Source organism: Periplaneta americana, chromosome 8 (genome assembly GCF_040183065.1).
Source record: "Periplaneta americana isolate PAMFEO1 chromosome 8, P.americana_PAMFEO1_priV1, whole genome shotgun sequence".
Classification (NCBI taxonomy): Eukaryota; Metazoa; Arthropoda; class Insecta; order Blattodea; family Blattidae; genus Periplaneta; species Periplaneta americana.
In genome coordinates this window covers 12,286,319-12,292,318 of record NC_091124.1, presented here as the reverse complement: position 1 = coordinate 12,292,318, position 6,000 = coordinate 12,286,319, and positions in this window count along the sequence as shown.

Sequence of the window (6,000 nt, the reverse complement as noted above, 5' to 3'; positions counted from 1 at the left end):
AAAACAAGGGTATGTGATTTAAATAATCTAACACAAATAATAATTGAAAAAACACGAAGAATCTATGGTTCATTCTATTAATGCTTGAAAAAAGATATATCAGGGAAGAACTCGATACTGCGTTCAGGAGGAATACTGAAAGGCACAATGGCGTGGTGAGAGAAAATAACTTTGATTTCAACGACAGTGATCGTATTTCCAACAAAATAGAGAGAAGGGTGGTTTTTCAGTACAAACATCCAACAATTAACAGCATCCTCTTCCATATTATTGCATTATGTGAGAGTTTATTTAAGGTGACGCGCTACTGAAAATAGTCGAATTTTCGCAAATTTTATTATTCTTTTATTTTCGCTCTAGAGTTTCATGAAAATTTTATCTCATTATCTTAATTATAAGTATACTTTTATGCAATTCGTAGAAGTTGTGTTAATGTAAGAGTTATGTGTAACCAAAACTTTAAGTTTAATTATCTAAAAAAATAAAAGTTCTACATTTCCGACAAGTATTCATTTCATTTCTCAGTGTTTAAAGCTAGAGTTATGAAACTTGGCATACTTATTCATTAATATCTCTATTGCGGAATGAAGCATTTGATTGGCTGTATCCAGCAAGTTTTATTGCTAGAGAATTATATGTAAAGCATTATTATTTTTTTTATTAATGAATACTGGGAATATCACAAGTTTAATTTATCAGCATATCAATAACAACCTCATAAAATTACTTACAAAAAACACTCCCAAAAATAATATACACTTATGAAAAAAAATTAATAAATAAATAAAAAATTATTTGATTAACAATATTTTCACCGTTACAATTACACATATATAAAAACTAAATATAAACATGTACATAGAGATAAAAAATTTTACAGGAGAAAAAGTTCGTCCAAAGGGCTGGACTCTGGAAGAGTACCCAAAATGCTCATCGCATTTCCGCGTTGAATAGCGTCATGACTCCAAGGACCGAAGGTCTCCACAGCAAATGGGACAAAGATATAATTGTCTAAAAGATGAGCATATTTATTGACTTTCTTCTTGACGGCTAATTCAGCAGCAGATGCTGCGCATCTGGAGGTATTCGGCAAGTGAGATGGAGCTAGAGTGTCAACGCAAGTGGAGTCCCAAATTAAAGATTTTCCTCTAGACCATGGAATTAAGGTCAGACCATCGGGTCGTTTACAATCTGCGTGACTAATACCTGTTGGTTCCAAAAGAGACGGGATGCCACAAGAAGTCAGAGATCTTTTAATGATATCATTGAGTGATGTATGTCTGGGAATGCGACCCTTGCTCCTCGCACAGCTGAGTGTATGATGACCGTAAATATCAGCAATTCCCCTGCAAATACATTGGTGTGGCTGGCAGAGCTTACAACCGAGGCGTAAAGCTATTGCGATTTTAAAGGATGTACTATCTATTAGGGTGCCGATGTGAGGAGAAAGTTCATAATCATTAAATTAGCGCGTTGCCTTAAATAAACTCTCACATAATGCAATAATGTGGAAAAGGATGCTGTTATTGTTGAATGTTTGTACTGAAAAACCACTTGAACATTGAAGGAACTGTATTATTTTTTAAAACGGAACAAATTAGAGTAGGGCATTACTAATGCCCCATTGCATAACATGCAGTGCTACCTTCAAGAACAAATTCTATTTTTCCAAACAAAAAAAATAATTCTTTTAGAAATAGAATTTTTACGAAGAAAAAAAAAGTTTAATTTCTTAAAAAATGTTCATGAGAAAAGATTGAAATTCACAATATGTGGTTACGATATTGATATGCATATTCAATAGAAATTTTAACTCTCTAGCTAAAAAATTGTGGATTTAGAAATTTCAGTAGCACATCGCCTTAATTCTATAATCTTATTTTATATGTAATATAATAGCATTACTTTTTCATGAACATGAATTTGTTCTCAAATAAAAAAATAATGTTGTGGCTATTGAGTATTCATTATGTGAACCCCCAACATCAAATATCACGAGTCGCCACTGGTAGTAGAAGTAGAAGTAGTAATAGCAACAGCAGTAGCAACAGTACCATTGGTAATAAAAGGATTAAAAGGCAATTTTCATCCCTGTGATGAAGTGTGTTCTCTAAGCTGCAAAGAATAAAGTGAATGAATACCGGATATATTCATGATTTATTGTAAAATAAACATGATATCATTATATCAACAAGATCAGTGTCAGATGCACAGAACATACACATGATGTATATATAACACACTCCACAGAAGTGCCCAAGAAATTAACAACAACACTGCCTTATAACACAACATTTGAATCACTTTTACACATGACAGGGAGTGTTACAAGTATGCTTATTGCGTCACAATCTCTTGCCATGTTCACAGAGCTGTGGCGGCCATGCTACGTGGGACGGAGACTCACCTCAAAGTGTTGCAGACATGAAACTAGGAGAAAGTCGAGGCATTCTTTCGCCACTCTCCAATCGCTGATTATTATTACTCAAAAGGGAGGGTTTACAATTGGACGTGACATACATAAAATAGTATAACGATCGGATTTCACTCCACTTTTTAGAAACATATAGCTCGTGCTGTTCCGTAAGTTAAAATATAAATAACAGCATGCGGGTAATATTTACAGCATAGTTAGTATCTTCATCCAGTTCATTGCATGTTGAATCCATACCTTTAATATTTTAAAATGATCTTTCTCAAAAATATCAGTAAAGGTACCAGTAAATTGTTTTGGTCCAGTGGTGGTAAGATTATATACCGTAATTTAAAATTTTATCCAGTGTGCTATTTATTTATGAATATATTATTCTGTGTTGTTTCGAGTAAAGATCTTAAATCTTTATAAATTTATTTTGGGTAGATATAAGATTAATCACTGATTAACTTTATCACTCTTCACTGTGTTAATATGAGGAAATTACCTGACTGGCTAGTTTCGAAGTCATGTTCTTCATTTTCCAAAGCCAAAACTTTACTTCGAAACTGGTCAGCCAGATAATTTCCTCATATTAACAAAATAAGTTAAATTATTATAAAGTTAATCAGTGATTACGTAAGTGTTAAAATGTATATAGAACAATGAAGAATATTGTATAAGATTAATATTAACCTCAATTATAGAAAATAAAGAAAGAAATTAAACAGAAAATTTGAAAAAAAAAATTAAATACCTATCATCAAGAAATACAATAATCATAGTTGTTTATTAATTTAATTATTTTCATGTCAATTTTAAACAAGAGGACAAGATTTAGAGCTATATTTTTATTATATAATATTTTTCTTATAAAATAATTATTAACCAGCTTCAACAGTAGGCTATATGTAATTTGATACGTGATAAACAATTGAAGAGCTTTTAATATGTGATTATTATTATTATTAGGACAAAACATCTCCATTATAATTTCGTATGTTTTATTATTTTGCGTTCGCCTTTACCGATACTTTATTAATTTTCATGCAATTTTTTTTCAACGAAAACTTCAATCTGATCTTTCATTTTCTTAACAGTAAAGTGAAAGAAGAAAGAAATAATCAGAAAGGTTTGTGTTTTTTGTTCGCACAGCAGAGAGAAAGTTATTTGAAGATGAATATAGAACTTGATATTGTAGTAAAATACCGGTACTGACTTTCTTTAAATATTTGCCTCTTTAAATCTCATTCTACAGTATTTTATATGAAATCATTTTTACTGATTACTACTGAAAATAAATCATGATGTATGAACAATTAAACATCGAGGCATGTCAATGAAAGAATTACGCTGATGCTAAATGCGAGTCTAAAAGTAAAAATTAATTATGCAAATGAAACTCTATTCAAAAATTCTGTGTTGGATGTATAAAAGAGAAAGTATATGAACTGAAAGTCTTCGAGATAAATCGATCAACAATTACACACTTTTCATTTCAGGGAAAAAGTACCAGAAATTTGGGTTCACTGTGTTTTCAGTAATAGCTAACATCTAAAAATTCATGAACAATGTACACAGTTGGTAACCAATAAGTGTACATTTTCTACACAATTTACATAATCATGGAGAGCCCTCAGATTTGTGCCATAATCGTTTTGCATAGGTATATTATAATACAAAATTTAATTAAAGGCGAGCACCTAATCTATGTAGTTTTTATTTAATGAACGTGGTACAAAAAAAAATTGAGGATTCATAGGTGAAAGATGGTTTAATAAGTGTTTGAATATGAAAATAAATTGATAAATTTTACACATTTGCAAATATATCATATTTTATTTCACTAATTAAACAATAAATAAATACAATATTAACTGAAGCCAGAATTATCTTCTGCTATAAAAAATTAAAATTTATCAATACAGAAATGACAATGAACCGTAAACTGAGATATATACTTACATTACTGCGCTACTGATAGTCTTTTTTTTTTTTCTTTCAGGTTGTGCGTTTAACTAGAAATATCTTTATTACAACTATGCTCAAAGATGCTCATTTTATGAGATAAGACACAATATAAAATGAACAAACTTTGAGAAATCAAACTGTTGCGAGGAAAAATAGCATCCCACAGCTATTGAACGAATCTTAGCCACAGGATAAATGAGTGATGTTAATAAATAAATAAATTATGAACAGCCACATACCTATGTGAACATGGCAGCTTTTAACAGTAATATTCTAAGGCATATGAACCGGTAACTTAAAAAACATATTCAAGGTTATAACGTAATATAATGGCACTGTATCTCGTCGCAATATTGAGCTGGGCAGTGCCGTAATACTGATTTGTTTCACTATGAACCCATACATACAAACTAGAGTAGGAATTAATCAAGTATCTATCATTAGTACAGTGAATCTTCAGTATCCCAATGAACAGAAAGACAAAGATTCTTTCACTCAAGACCAGCAGTTAAACAGTGTTTCTAGTGTGTGTGTTGAAAGCATTTATTATAGCTTACACACTTTACAAGAATATTGTAAAAAAAAAAAAAAAAAAACAAAAGACATCAAATGCAATGATCACCGCCTGCTCGAACACATCCATGCATACGATGGCTGCTTATACTGCCTGCTCATTCAATGATCAAACATGTAACATGACCTATATATACCTATATCCACAAGCGACTTCACTGACCATTAGAAGCTGCCATCTAGCGACAATTTTTTTCTATTTAATGAGTTGCTCAGTTACAAAAGCGCTACCAGTATGTGACAGAATTAAAAATAGTTTTCAAGTTAAAATTGCAAATTAACTACTATAAGACATTGTCAGGTTAAGTTATTATTTTTGTTTTTAAAAAACTAACGAAGACCATAATATAGTTGGTGCTGCCACCTACCATTTCAGCAAAAGCATTGTTAGAATGGTCTGAGCAGGCAGAACAAGCAGCCATCAGATGCGTTGAAGCAGGCAGTGGAATGATACAAATAATTAATGTTGAATTTATATTCAATTGAGGAACAAATTTTGAATTTAAACAAAGCGTATATTAATTTGCATCGTTTATGCAATCTAGATATTTCCAATAATATTTTTCCAAAGCTGGGTCCCTATATTTTAATTATTAGCAGAAGTTATTTTACTAATAAGGCGTAGGCGTAATTTAATTCTAAAATAGGTACACAACTTCTTCTCGGATATAACAATTGACTATCAAGGACAATATTATTACAATACACTGTTGTGTGAAATGAAATAATTGCATATATCTCTAAAAAAAATTACGCATGTAACTATTAATTTCAATCGGTTATCTAATCACTGGTACCAAAGCTGGTGTAATGAGCATTTATTTATTGATGTGAGAGACAAAATGAGATGCACAGCTTGTCCTGGAATGGATTGCACAACGGTTAGAGCATGAATACTGTCAGAATAAAAAAGAAAATATGCGTAATAACATTGAAAATGTTATAAACATTAAAATGGTTATGTAATGATGACGATATGTACAGACACAGAAACAAAAATTCAGGTGGCCCAAATTTTTTTTCTGGGTCTGTACATATTTCTT